General features: G+C 39.1%; 1 protein-coding gene across 1 annotated transcript in view; it reads right to left on the reverse strand.

Annotated features, from left to right (window-relative positions):
• LOC146005210 (17-beta-hydroxysteroid dehydrogenase 13-like) overlaps positions 1 to 13412 on the reverse strand; it is a 32564-nt gene extending 19152 nt beyond the window's left edge. The window contains exon 1 of the mRNA XM_083144272.1: positions 13365 to 13412. The gene's annotated coding sequence lies outside the window, so the exon portion shown is untranslated. The remainder of the gene's footprint in view (positions 1 to 13364) is intronic.
• Between the last annotated feature and the right edge of the window lie 2623 nt (positions 13413 to 16035).

Genomic DNA, 16035 nt, shown 5'->3' on the forward strand with positions numbered 1-16035 from the left:
CTGCCTGGGGTAGGTTCTGGTACTGTTCCACCGGGGTTTGTTGAATTTCCATTTGGTATTGTAACGTTGAAGTCGTCGTCATCTGTAGTGTTGCGTGAAACACGTCTCTTCAACCACCTGGGATGTACCACTCGTTTGATTCCATCTTCCAACATTATCTCGTAGAGGATGCTATCCCCAATTCGACGAATGACAACTCCTGGGATGTAATTTGGAGTACCGTGCTTAGGTGATTGAACCCAAACTGCTGAGTTGATGGCGAAGGTACCATATTTCGACGAAGAGTCGTTCCGAAACTTTGCTGACTTCCTCGGCTTGAACGGAGATTCACTCGACAGAGGCACATTGTTTGGTTCCCACCAAAATCTGGGTTGGTGTTTCAAGACCGAAAGTGCTGGTAGGCTTCCTTTTCCACCCAGTCGCGTGTTCCGAAGGATGAAAAGAAGGTTGGCAATCCCCATATCAAGTTCAAGCGTGCTCAGATTGGGTTTGTCAGTTATAAGCTTGACAAGAGCGGTTTTGACAGTACGAACGTATCGTTCGGCTAAGCCGTTGCTAGGGCTGTGATAAGGCGGTGAAGTAACATGTTTGATGCCATTCTTAAGACAGAAGTTACGAAATTCGAGAGAAGTGAACGTTGGGCCGTTGTCGGATACGATAGTATTTGGTATCCCTAGCGTGGCGCAAGATTGCATAAGCCAGCGGATCGTTTCCTTTGTGTCCAATGTGTGTACAGGCCACACTTCTGTCCACTTGCTGAAGGCGTCTACTATCAGTAGGAACTTACGCCCTGCAAAGAAAAAGTGGTCTATATGCCATCTCTCGTTCACGTACGAAGCGAGAGGCCATGAAGAATCGGGTCCGTTGCGGACCTTAGGAGCATTAGCTCGGCATGTATTGCAGCTCGCTACAAAATCCGTAATCTCTGCTGACATGCCTGGCCACCAAAATCTGGATAGACACAACTCTTTCATACGAGTTGAACCTATGTGTCCATCGTGTAAAGCTCTAAGAACTTCATTCCGTTTAACTGTAGGAATGATAAGTCTACCCGACCACATGAGCGTTCCCTGCTCGTACGTAAGGTGAGCTCTTCTTTCGAAGAAAGGTGCGAGCTTCTTCCGTTCGGTAGACGTGTCGTGTTGATCTGGCCAACCATTTACTACACAGGAGACAACTAATGAGAGCAGTGGGTCTTCTGAAGTGGCGTTCTGTATTGCGTCTCGAGAAAGAGGAGTTACAGCGTCTTCAATGGACCCGAAATATGCATGAAGTTCTTCTTCTCCAGCTGGTATTGTGTCACGTGCTTGCGTAGGCAACCTGCTTAGCATGTCAGCTACTTCTACCTTGCTGGAATGAATTATATTATATTGGTATGAAGTTAAAAGTTGAGCCCATCTCATCAATCTATTGGATGAATGTTTTGAAATGGCTCGATCCGGAGAAAATATAAACTTTACAGCACGTGCGTCTGTAACAATCTCGAACTTGGATCCGAGTAAAAATTTGTGAAATCACTTGATACCGTGAACTATGGCTAGAGCTTCTCTCTCTACCTGGGAGTATCTCCGCTCCGTCTCACTGAAGGTGGTAGAAGAGCAGGCGATGGTCTGTAGACCGCTATCAACTCGATGACACAATTGCGCGCCACAGCCGAAAGGAGAGCCATCGGTGATAAGTACAACTGGCTTTGTTGGGTCGAAAGGCACAATAGGATTTACCTCTCGAAGTTCCGCCATGATGCTGTCGAACTCGTGTTGACAGTTATCGTCCCAGTTCCAAGAGACGTTTTTCTTGAGTAAAGAAAGCAAAAAGTGAAGTTTCGAAGCTAAGTTGGGTACAAACTTTCGATGAAAGTTGATCATCCCGATGAAGGAACGTAATTGTGATTTGTCTTGAGGTGGTGGAGAATTTAGGACGGCCTCCAAGTTCTTGTCTGACGGCCGTATACCAGTGACGTCAATCTTGTATCCTAGGTATTCGATAGATGAGGTTAGGAATTGGCTTTTGCTGGCGCTCGCTTTGACATTGTGTTTGGCCAGACGATTCAGGACATCACACGTACGTGTGAAGCATTCTTGCAATGTTTCACCTCCGACGATGACGTCATCAAAGTAGAAGGAAACTCCGGGAATGTCATCTAGGATCTTCGCTAGGACCATTTGAAACAGATCTCCACTTATGTTTATGCCAAAAGGTAGTCTGTGAGGTTTATATAATCCCCAAGGTGTGTTGACGACAGTCATGCGTTTTGCAGCTTCAGAAAGTTCCAACTGTCCGTAAGCCATTTGAAGGTCAATTACCGTAAAGTATTTACACCTGGTCAACTTAGAGAAAATATCCTCGACTCTAGCAATGGGAAACTTGACGTTTTCAGTCATTTTATTCACCGTTCCTGAGAAGTCGGTGCAGAGACGAAGTGAGCCATCTTTCTTGGTAACAACGACAAGTGGTGAGGCCCAATCAGAATATTCGACAGGTTCCCATAACCCTACTTTCACTAGATTTTGAATAGAATCCGGAACACGGTCTCGAATACCGTAAGGAACTTCGTAATGTCTACGAAATATCGGTGCAGAGTTGGATCTCAGTGGTATATCGACCAAATAAGGTGTAACGGGCTTGGATAAATCACCATCAAAGATTTTCTCGTATCTAGAAGAAATTTCTCGCCTTAGGTCGTCGGCACCAGCGCTAGTAATAGTACCTTGTACTGTGTTAGTTGAAAGAACACTGGCTGTAACTAATAATCGCCTCCAAGATGGTTGAATAATGTCCAACCATGTACGACCGATCAATGGATATAAAAGTTTCTCCTGACAGAGAAAGACAGGTAAAGTATAATCTCTATTGTCTAAGTATAGTTTGACGGATGTTTGTGCTGTAACACGTACATATCCTTCGTTTACACCTCGTAATCGTAGGCTAGAATTACATTTAACATAGTGTGGAAACAACTGATCAAAATACTTCTCGTTGAAAAGAGTAACAGCAGACCCAGTATCTACTTCACATTTAACAATACACTTATTGATTTGGAGATTTATTATGAAGCTATCCGAACTGATTTGGTGCTCCAAAATGTGTTGAGTAGAAGTAACCAGTGTGGAACGATGACTGAGCGCATCAGCGTTGAGATGGTTGAAGCTGAACGTAGACAACTCATCGGGTGTTGTGCTCTGTGAGGTTGAACTGGACGTTCTATTCACGGCTCTAGCTTTCTGCTTCTTTCTGCATCGTATATTCCAATGGCCTTGTCGTTTGCAGGAGCTACAGATTGCGTTTCTTGCCGGACATACACCTTGTGGGTGATTCTTTGTGCAGTTGCCGCACTGGGAGTGAGGATTTTGCTTGGTAGCAGTTGAATTGTGATGTTCATTGTAGCTGTTCTGCCTCGTTTCGCCCAAGCGTGAACTCGTTGAAGGGCCTGTTTGACGATCTGGATTCATCCGCGTCAAATTTCTTGAGCTGGTGGCAAAAGTCACAGAATCTGCATTGTACTTATTTGAGAATAATTTAACTTCTCGTTCTAATAACTCACAATGCAAAGCAATTTCTTGACATTTAGCAAAGGAAAGATCACTTTCAGATAATAATCTTTTCCGAGCAGAATCTGAATGTATACCAACGATGAATTGTTCAACAAGTGCCTCATCTAAATACTGCTCATACACACACTTGGCTGCTTGTTGTTTGATTCTCACTACGAATTGAGAAACTGATTCTCCTTGAGACTGAAAACATTTTCGAAACTTGAACCTTTCTGTAAACTTGTTGGTTTTGGGGGTGAAGTGCTGAACCATTTTGTCGTGAATGACAGCATATGTTAGATTATATGGCTTATCAGGAGCCGTAGTATTGCGAAGTACTTGGAAAGCCTTAGGACCAATGACTGCTAATAGAACTGCTGCTTTTCTTTCATTTGCCACATTCTGGGCAAGACAGAGTTGATCAAAACGCATGAAATAACTCTCGATATCTTCATTTTCTTCAGCAAATTCGCTGAATGTAATGTTGAGAGCCATGTTGTTGAAACGTCAAATTACCTTAACTGATGGAAATAACTGGAAAATATAAAAGTTACGATGTGTAACTGAAACTTGCTTTTGCTTAAGCGTGAACAAATTAGCAAACTGAATGTTACCTGTAAAACACCGTCTTGTTGATTTGCTACATGAAATCGTACTTGTCACTATCCCGTGCCGATATGATTAGAATCCTTCAAATCTTCTGTTCACTGTCAATCCTCTGTCCACAGCGCCAAATTGATAGGTTCGGAGTGAAGGACATGGTAATGTAGATTAATATAATTTGCACAAGATAAAAACCAGACGGTGAACAATTAACATATTTAATATAAACTGGACGTTATGTCCGAAACATTCAAATACATTGAACCCATGATATATCAAGAATATACACAGAATACATCTGCTTATGATTTATCTTCTTCTGGCCGTGAAGTCCATGTCTTGTAGCCATACGCTTAATACCTGGACCGTATCAGTATAAATAACTGAAATCATTCTGCAAACGGCACTGATATGCAGTCGGTAAGTTTAGAAAATACAAGACATGTGGAGATGAAATATTGCATAAAGAGGGAACCCTATAACGAACTATAGCCAGGAAGAAGTGAAAGACTGAACGATTCTAGAGAGCTGAGTGGGACAAGCATAGACCAGACGGAAGAGCAGTATTCTATTATTGGGGAAATGAATGATTTGAAGTACAAGGTGAGGGCTGAGATGTCAGTAATTTCAGTGAAACGATACAGTAAATCTAAAAGACACATGGCCTTTTTTGTTGTGCCTGTTATATGTTCTTCAAATGTGAGTTTTTGGTCGAAAACAATGCCTAGGTCTTTGTGAGAGGATACTGCTTGAATGTTATTGCCAGACACGGAATAAGATGACTTTAACAGGTTCTTCTTGAGAGAGATAGTGAGAGTAGTACACTTGTCAGGATGTAATGTAAGATCCCATGTCAGGCACCAGGAAGTAAATGTTGTTATGTCATTCTGAAGAAGATGAGTATCGTCGGAGGTGGAGATTTATCTGAAAATTTTACAATCATCTGTGATTGGAGCTGTGAGATGGTCGTAGACGAATAATATGAACAAGAGAGGTCCTAGAACACTACCCTGTGGAACTCCAGAGAGCACAGGAAGAAAGTTAGATACGGTTCCTGGAAGAATGATTCCTTGTTGGCGATCGCTAAGGAACGATACCTTGTTGGTGATCGCTAAGGTAATCTGTGAGATGGGTTACAAATTTGCCACGAATGTTGAATCTATTGCATAATTTGTGAATCAGAAAACGATGACTAACAGTATCAAAGGCGGCTTTGGCCAGATCAAAATATATATATATATTACATCTAATTGTGAATTATTTGACATACATTTCAGAGCATATGAGAGAAAAACAGACAGGTTTGTAAGACAGGAGCGATCAGGAAGAAAACCATGTTGGTTTGAGCTTAAGTAAGGAGAAACAAATTTATCGAGTCTATCTTTGATTATTTTTTTCACAAATGATGGACAGAGGAGAGAGTAAGGATATTGGTCTGTAGACACGTTTTACAAATTGTGAAACTTAAAGTGATGCTTTAAATTTGTCTACATGGAATTTGGAACAATTATAATAATGTATTTCAATAATTTTGGGAAATATTCATCTTTGAGATCGTGCTAACACTTTTATGCTTTCAACTTGGCTCGGCTATTTTCGAGAAGATTTTATTTATTTATTTATTTATTTCGTCTTCTTTTACATGGCGAAGTTAAGGCTGTGGAGCCTTTTCTTCCACTTGACCATGTTTACAAAAAAATTGAATATGAAATAATTAAAATATTGAAAAAAAGGAAGAAAAAAAAGATAAAAAATTACAGAGAAATAAAAAATACAAAGAGAAATTACATATAAGAAAGGTAATCTAACCTATAGATACGGGCACACACACTCACACACACACATACATATTTTTGCCCTTACACACGTGCAAGCATATACATAACACTACACTTTCTTAAGCACAGTCCAATATTACACATACTTAAAACACAGTCCAAAACGATATACTTTGACGATAATTCATCTTAACTATTACGCTAAATAATTTTTGTGCCTTACGTCCTTCTATCATTCTCTGCACCCGCCATATTAATAGGGAAATCAAACATTTAATTTTCATTGTATAATATGTGTAACTTTAACAATTTTTTGAACGTCACAATTGAGGAAGATACATGAATTTCAGGTGGCAACTTGTTCCAAAGGCCTGCTGAGGTAACAGTAAAAGAATTTGCATAAAAGTTGGATTTGTGGAGTGGAATGGAGAGCAAAGACCTTTCGCGCGATCTGGTGTTGCGGCTGTGAAAGTCGGAAAGATGTTGAAATCGGTTATAGAGATATTGCGGGTCTTTTATTTGGAGGATTTTGTACAGTAAAATTAACTTATGAAAATTACGTTTATCGCTTAATTTAAGCCACTCGACCTTCGCAAAGTACGATGTCAAATGGTCTGAATATTTTAGGTCGAAAACGAAACGAATGCAGGCATTTTGAATTCGCTGCAGTCGTTTAGCTTGCTCGTGATTGACATCCAAGAAAGCAATGTCGCAATAGTCAACAATGGGAAATACAAGAGACTGGACCAGTTTAATTTTTATGCGTTCAGGGAGGAAGTTTTTGAGCCGATAGAGTGAATGCAATGCACCGAAAGCTCTTCTAGATACAGAGTTAACTTGCTCTGCCCAGGTGAGATGTTGGTTGAGTATCACACCCAGATTCTTAACAGTAGTGGAGAAGGGCAGATGAATATCATTTATGTTGAGTCTAGGGAGGCTAGATTTATCTATTTTGCTCAAAATTCTAGGGGAACCTACAAGAATACACTGGGTTTTAATCGGGTTTAGATGTAAGCCATGGTGTGCAGACCAAGTACTTATTTGTTTAAGGTCATTGTTCACAATTTCTATCGCATGCAGTATTTCTTGCGGGGGGAAAGAGAAATATAACTGAAAATCGTCGGCATAGATATGGTATTTACAGCCGTTAAGCACCGTCGGGAGGTCGTTTATATACAGAGCAAATAAGAGGGGGCCGAGTACGGTGCCTTGAGGGACACCACATGGAATGTTTTTCCACGACGATTTTCCATATAGGTCAACGACACATTGTCGACGTTCTTGTAGATAGGAGCAGAACCAATTAACCGCGGAGTCGGAAAAATTGAAAATCGATGATAATTTAGCGAGTAGAATTTCATGATCAATTGTCTGAAAAGCTTTTGTAAAGTCTAGAAGTACCAGAATCGTAAGTTGTTTATTGTCCATGGCTAGCCTCATGTCATCGGTTACATTGACAAGAGCCGTGCAAGTGCTGTGGTTACTTCGAAAGCCAGACTGAAGAGGATTTATTAAATTATTTCGCGTTAGAAAGTCCCGGGTTTGATCGCTAACGAGATGCTCTAGGGCTTTAGACAAGGCTGGGAGGATGCTGATTGGTCGGTAATCGTTGACGTTTATTATGTTGTTTGTTTTAGGTATAGGGCGTACCAGGGCGAGTTTCCAAGACGAGGGAAATGCGCCGGTAATTAAAGAAAAATTAAAAATATGAGTGATAGGAGCAAGTACGTGGTAGAGAATTTTTTTAATCATGAGGATAGAAATTTCATCTACTCCTACGGCCGATGACTTTATCTTCTGTAACGATTTTCTGACCTGTTCCGGCGAAAAATAAGAAAAACAAAATTTTGGAGCAGTTGTGGGGCGTGTTTCAATGTTACGAATCGTTTCGTGTTTCACATTATCATCGACGATCGGAAGATCACAAAAGTGATCGTTCAATACTTCCGGTGGAAATTTATTCACGGATTCATGGTTTCTCCGTTTCCCAACTCCCAGTATTTTCAATTTTTTCCAGAGGACGTCAGGTTTGCTTTCGTGTGTTAGTAGTTCAGACGCGAATCGACGCTTTGATTTTCGTACTTCCTGGGTGCAACGGTTCCTCAGAATTCTGTAATTTTCAAAGATGGATGTGTTATAATCACCGACCTTGATCGCCTTCCTATATTTGGTGTACGCTTTGTCACGCATCGCCATAAGCCGGTGCAACTCGTCCGTCAGCCAGGGAGCAGGGGGACGCGAAACACGCTTCTTCCTGACTGGAGCATGTTTATTGTACAATTGGAGGATAAAGGTATTTAACAATAAGACTTGCTCATCCACTGTAGGTAGATGAAAAGGTATGAAAAGCAGAGCTTTTATCCGTGGGTTGGAGACTGTACCTTTGCCAGCATTTCACCCTTTGCCATATGAGTCTTCGGGAGCGTTGGTTTCCTGTATAGCATAGCCACAAGCAGAGGGTCTGGTGATTGCCAACGAACCGCTGAGTGATGTTGCGGCCATATAATTTTGTGAAATTGAGTGCGATAAAAACTAAATAAGTGTACAGAAACAAATTTCTTCGTGCGTTGAAATTTTGTGACTTTTCCTAAAATTTGCAGTACATTATTACTGCTATGCGTTATTTACAAAAAATATAATACTAACGGAAATATTTGTGTTTCTACCTAGAAGCGCCGTTGTCGGTCATTTTGACCGCTAATGTATTTCAATGGAAAACCACTTCTCGGTTGGAATGTTGCACATACAGTTTCGAACCCTATTCTTCCTTCCTCTTTTGGACTCGCCCATATATGTTGGCGTATTGTCGAAGCTGATAAGAAGGATAAAGTGAAGACTCAGTTTCGATTGAACACTGCAGTTTGTAAGCGTGTTTTCTAGACAATGTGTCCTCAGTCCAGAGGAATATGTAAAAGTATTACAAGAGATTAGTGAAAATGAATCTGATATGGAGGACCCAGATCTTACTGTAGACGATTCCATGCTTCGACACATACAGAAGTGTACGGAAGAAGAAGCAGCTCGAAAGCAGCAACCCAACTGGCGTTTGTCATTACAAGAACTTGACGCTTTTCTGGCTATTTTATATGCTAGAGGAGTGTATGGGTGCAGTTCTATAGACTATGACTTTTTTATGGAAAATTACTTTGGGGGCCACCTTTCTTTCAACAAACAAATGAAATATCTTAGATTCGATTCAAAATCATCCAGATCTGAACGATTACAAACTGATAAATTTGCACTGTGCTCTGAAATTTGGGAGAAATTTATAGCTAATTGTAGGAGTTGATACACCCCAGGGGAAAATCTAACAGTTGACGTACAATTGTTTCCTTCGAAAGGGAGGTGTAGATTTACACAGTACATGCCAAACAAACCAGACAAATTTGGTATAAAATTTTGGATGCTAGTGGACGTACATTCCAAATACATGTGCAATGCCTTTCCATACCTTGGGAAAGATGAACCAAGGAATGATAATGTTACTGTACCTGAAAATGTTGTATTGAGAATTACTTCACCTTATCTAAATGCGGGTAGAAATGTAACTACTGACAATTATTTCACATCGCTAAAACTCGCTGAGAAGCTAAAGTAGAAGAAGAGGAGCCTAATTGGCACTATGAAGAGAAATAGAAAGGAGATTCCTAATGAAATTGTAAACATTAGAACACAAGTGTATGAAACATGTTTGCTAAAAAAGGGGGACATTACATTGTGTGAATACCAAGCTAAACCAAACAAAAATGTTCTACTCCTAAGCTCCGTGCATTCAGATGTAGAAATAGATTTGCAAAGCCAAAGAAACTACTAGAAACAATCAAGAATTACAACAAAACTAAATGCGGTGTTGATGTTGTTGATCAAATGGCACGCAAATATTCAGTACGTGCTTCATCACATAGATGGCCGGTACATGTGTTTTACAATATCTTAGATCTGGCAGCAATAAATGCATGGGTAGTTTACAAGGCAGTCACGGGGAGGAACGTTACGAGACATAACTTTTTGATAGAATTAGCTGAGGAACTGAGAGAAGGACATTTGAATGCAAAGCCCAATAAAATATTGTCAACATCAATATCACATGCACGGAATGTAAGTGGCTCTGTTTCCAGAAAGAGCCGCGTCAATGCCAGGTGGCATTGTGCAATGAAAACAAAACAAGTCACATTTGTTCAATGTGCAACAAATATGTTTGTGGAAAATGTGTAGAAAAGGTACTGAAATGCAAAAAATGTAATATGTGAAACTTCATGACGGAAACTTATTTCCTTGAAGAAAATGAATATTTATTGTAATTAGTGCATGGAAAATAAAAATCGCTGAGTTTCATGATATTTTTGTATTCTTTTACAAAATATTTTGTTTTATTAGTAATAAGATGATTATTGGCAATATCCAATTTGAGAAATGGTCAAATTTTAAATACCGGTCATTTTGACCGGAGGTGGCACTTCTAGGTAGTAAAAAATCCTGGCGCTTCTAGTGTTAAGTATATGAAATAACATTTTAATAGTGCATGCAGTGCTTGCACTATATCTTCACCACTGCTTGATTGAATATAAAATTATGTAATGAAGTGTTCGCAATTTAGTAACAGTTGTGAATGTTAAATGGGCTCGGCAAAGTTTTATATAAGAGTAAGGAAGTCTTGCAGAATAGTGGAAATGATTGTGAAAATAAATCTGAACCTTTAAGACAGTAATTAGTAGAGATTCATACGGTATTATTTGTTTATTTGCGAGCAAAAAGAGAGGGAAGAAAATATGGGTATGAATGAAGAATATAGAGAATATCTCTAATTACGTTAATATTTGGTATACTAACTAAATTTGGCCTTCTAATCACGAATCTGTTGTCAAAATGCCGCGGACGCGTGTAAAAATTCACGGGTAGCCCCACAAACCATTGCCAGATAGCCCTAAAAACCATTCACGGATAGTCCCACAAACCATTTCCAGCAAGGTTAGGTTAGGTTATGTTAGGCAAGCATAGTTAAAATTTTATTCATAAAATAATGCAAATAATGCAAAAGAGCTTTTTTTTAAAAAAAAAAAATTCAACTTACATCAGCTTTTTTCACGATTTCCAGATGTGTCCGCGGCATTTTAACAACAGATTCGTGATTAGAAGGCCAAATTTAGTTAGTATACCAAATATTAACGAAATTAGATATATTCTCTATATTCTACATTTGCTCCAAAATATGTAAAAGCAAAAAGTACACTTCCTATCCATGTAGCAGCCATTCTTTTGTTTACTTACTGTCCTCTTGGATACAGACTATCGTTGTGTTTTCATGCCTTCATGCTGGTGAATGATTATGTAAGGATTGAAGGTTTGTCATGATTGAGACTATATACAAATGCATTTAGAGACATTATTTTAATCTTGTGAGTACTAAACCAGACCCTTCTAACCAATTGCGAAGCATTTAGAGATGTTATTTCCAATTCTAAGAGCCCTAGACTGATCCCCTAACCTAACAATGAAAACGTTTCTCATCGTGGGGTAAAATGTGCGAAGCATAAAACACCCTATAAGCCAGAAGCAGTCCGTAACCAAGACCACATTAAAGGAATGACTGCTCGCAAAGAATCAGGTAGCAGTATACAGAAGGGGGAAAAATATTCTCCACGAAACACACAGTAAGTAATCACTAAGCTTCTGAAGTATGTGTTAACAGGCATTAAAAGAAATCGAATAATGTTAGAAATGCGTGCGTACTATGATTAGTTCGGAATTCAGCAATCGAAAGTCTGGCCATTATTTTCGTGATTAAAATTTCGGTAACCACCAAACGTCTCTAATTCCCTTATTTTCGTATTTTTCACATTGATACTTACATATTCTGCATTCGTAAGGATTCTTCCATTTCGAGTTTCGTTTTTTGCACGCAAATAATCTCAATTTTTGAAATATCGAGTATTTTTATTTTGTTCGCTTTCGCTTGCGTTACACGCGATATGGCAGAGAAATCTTGACTAGTGTAGTCCATGATCAGTGGTTATGCAGTGTTGCAACCTTCTCCATAGAAAAATACCTACTTTCGTGTTACTGATTTTGTATTTTATTCCAGGTTCGAAAACTCCACGAACCATGCACGGATAGACCCACGAACCATTCATAAATATTAGCCCCACGAACCATGCACGGCAAGGTTAGGTTAGGTTCTGTTAGGTTAGGAAACAGTTAAATTTGTTTTTCAAATTTTTATTTTTTTTTCGGGTTTGAAAACCCCACAAACCATTCATAAATAGCCCCACGAACCATTCACGGATAGCCCCACGAACCATTCACGGATAGCCCCACAAACCATTCATAAATAGCCCCATGAACCATTCACGGATAGCCCCACGAACTATTCATGGATAGCCCCATGAACCATTCATAAATAGCCCCACGAACCATTCATAAATAGCCCCACGAACCATGCACAGCAAGGTTAGGTTAGATTCTGTTAGGTTAGAAAAGATAGTTAAATTTGTTTTCAAAATTAGAAATTTTTTACGAACCATTCACGGATAGCCCCACGAACCATTCATATATAGCCCCACGAACCATTCATAAATAGCCCACAAACCATTCATAAATAGCCCCACGAACCATTGACGGATAGCCCCACGAACCATTCATAAATAGCCCCACGAACCATTGATGGATAGCCCCACGAACCATTCATAAATAGCCCCACGAACCATTCATAAATAGCCTTAGAGATACTGGACGAAAGGGGGGGGGGGTTATAAACCCCATCAACTTCACATTGAGCACGCCCCTGATCCTGTGCATGTCATGTTGTCGCAAGTTCGTAATCAGAAATGATGAACAGTAACTCACGTTTATTAACGTTCTAGAACTGTTACACAGTTACAAAACCGCGCATTTGGAAACACTGACTGAAACGCTCGCAAATATTTGGTTCACGTAGTAGACGGACATCAAGGGAACAGCTTTCGTGCATCGGAGTGACATTAATGTCGAAAATTACATGATTTATCCGGAAAAAAATTTCAACGAGCTGAAAACAAACTTCCAAGACCTTCCTAAAGTATAAATAAACCCATTTCGGTAAGTACTTTCTCCTGTAAAATTGAAGAAATACGTTTTGGGGATACGAAAATTTTACCTTTTCGTGTTATAAACATACAGAAATCTATCATTTGCGACAAGCACCAGACAAGATTTATAAAACCTTTTTGAGTACGCCTCATCTCCAGGAAAGTATCAACTCAGGGCAAGTCCCGGCACCTACCGACCTGTTGGGTGAGATGAGTCAGTCAAGGAAAAGACCCCCTCTAATGCAATATAATAAAATAGCTAGTATAATAATCACAGCCCAATTTGTGCATACATATATGCAACACGAAATGACCATTCGCACACATATTAAGCAAAAGTGCGTATTACTTTTTGTATGTTATTTTTAACAATATATAATTATAATTACCATTTGTCTCCTTCGGCGAGAAAAGACAATATTTACATTGGATTAGTGGATTTGTCCATAATTTAAAAAGTATGAATAAATCCTGATGACTATTTACTATTACTTTCTATAATATCCCATGCACTTTATTCTTAAGATATAAAGTGTATTTGGTTCATAAATTTGATATAAACGTACAATGTCAAAAATAAAGCATTTTTATTGGAGTTCTTCATGCGATGGATAAGTCGTGTAATCCAAGTTTGAATTAATACATTATCGCACAACACGGGAGCAACCTTGAGTTCTGACGTCACCCTAGAAAGGTATTATTATTATTATTATTATTATTATTATTATTACTCTAAATGCCCAAGTTGTTGGGTTAGGTTTAGTTCTCTTATCATAAATGATATATTTGTTGTATATTCATGATAATTGAACCATACCTAACCTAACAACGTAAGCACTCCAGGCATAACGTCAGAACACGAAGTTGTTTTCTCGTTGTGCATGAGGTAAATAATGAAGACACTAACGAGCAATTAAACACCATAATGACGATACTTACGACCAATTTCACACCAGAATTTCTTCCTGAATCAGTTGGAGTTGTTATCATGAAAAAACTAATTTTTTGGGTCGGGACGGAATTCTACAAGTGATTTTCACCTTAAGTGATTGTTTTTGCATTTATAGTACAAAAACTATCAATCTCTGATAAGTTCTAGATATTTACAATGCAGAAGACGTTGAGATTTAACGACTTTTTAAAATGACCATTCGGTATTTCCCGACTGCTCGGGATCCCGAAAAGTTGGGAAGTCATTTCCCGAAGTCGGGATCGGGACGGAATTTTTTTTTCCCCCATCCCGGTCCCGACTTTTCGGGATCCTGCACTCCTCTAGAAAGAACACATCAGAATTTGGAATATTTTTTTACAATTATACACTGAAACATAAGCATGCCGGGAAGGTATGTGAGCACAAGCATGATGTCTCTTGGATGGAAGCCAACCTTCAGAAATAACCGAAAAATCCAAACCAAAGAAATACAAGTTACACGTTTCGCTCTGACTGAGCCATTTTCTCAATACCGTGCATCGTGTCACCTCGGTTTGTTGTTTGCACATGCACTGTGATCAGTGATGTGCCGTAGACTATAAGTTTACGTCTACATGCGTTGTCTACACGTAATCTACGCGTAGATTACATTGGGGTGTAGTTTACATAGACTACGTAGACACTCTAAAGTGCATTAAAATTAATTTTCAAGGCTTTCATGAAATGAAAGTGACATTTTCAACTGTATTGGTTCTTCACGAAATGAGAAGAATCCTATTTACAACAAAATTTCTCTTATCTTCTATCATCAACTATGGAAGAAGATAAATAGTATGGAAGAAACAACAACAGATGGCAGTCGTGGAGCAAGAGTGGTCTTTTCCCCATAAAACACTAGAATATTTCCGATATTAGGTTTCTTCCTAGGTGAGAAATTGTTCGAATTTGAAAGAAAGAGTATGAAAAGTTCTCTTCACACATCAGTAACTGATACGCAATATAATTTTCTTTTAATTCCACAGTGCTCTTTGTTAAGTTATCACCTTTCGCCATGTTGTTTACATAGATTACGTAATCTACGTGTATAAAATTGTCTACGTGTAGAATGTAGACTATTGTTGTTTACGCGTAGACGCACATCACTGACTGTGATTCAAGGTTATTAGAAGTGACTCAATTAAAACTAAAGAGGCCCGTTTCGCATGCCACTCCAGCACTTACTTTGGTCTGAAACTTCCATTACTGTTTGAAATAAATTTATGAAGGAAAGAGTGGTATGTCTTATCATAGATTTTACCCAAACCTCTCAGATACAAACATGAAGTTTATAGCACACATATTTCACAAGAAATTGCTTTTGTCTGCAATTACTTCTGCAGATTTATTGTCCAGGCTTCATTTCCGAATACATCACCAGTTTTGTAGCAATCAGAGGCGCAACCACAATTTATTGTCTGGAGGGGGCAAGTACCAGGATAAACAAACCAACAATAATAGTAATAATAATTTAACCCTTAAAGGAGCAAGATATGTTTTCGAATTTCAGACTACTTGAAACTCAAATATGACAGAAAGTTATATAAAATTAGTAAATTCCTGTTGCAACGTTGCCAATTTTGTTGTATCCTGAGAGATACAAAGTTCCTGTGGAAAATTTTGACATCATAGAGCAATGTATCCTTTAGGATACAAAAACAGAACATATATTTGTTATTATTTATTCACAAAATTAAACTTAGGAAATTGTTGTATTATTATAAGCTATTGTAATATAAATATAGCTGCGGTAGCTCAGTCGGTAGGCTGTCTGACTACCATGCAAGAGGCCTGGGTTCAATCCCTGGCGAGCGAGAACTGGGGATTTTTCCACCTGTTCAAGCGACTCCGGTGCCCACCCAGGATGTTTGCCCTTTGGGGAAGTTTCTACATCTACACTTAGTGCCCTTTTTTGTCCTTTGGGGCAGTTTCTGTATGTATTCTTCTTGGCCCATTCCCCCCCCCCCAATGATCTAGATATCATCCTATCGGATATGAGCCAGTGGTCTCAGAACGAATGTGATTGTGGTTCATATTCTAGTTGGGCATGATGGGACATCTTCAAGAGCTGGGTGGACACGTTTCTTCCTGTG

Source organism: Lepisma saccharinum, chromosome 23 (genome assembly GCF_977018435.1).
Source record: "Lepisma saccharinum chromosome 23, izLepSacc3.1, whole genome shotgun sequence".
NCBI lineage: Eukaryota > Metazoa > Arthropoda > Insecta > Zygentoma > Lepismatidae > Lepisma > Lepisma saccharinum.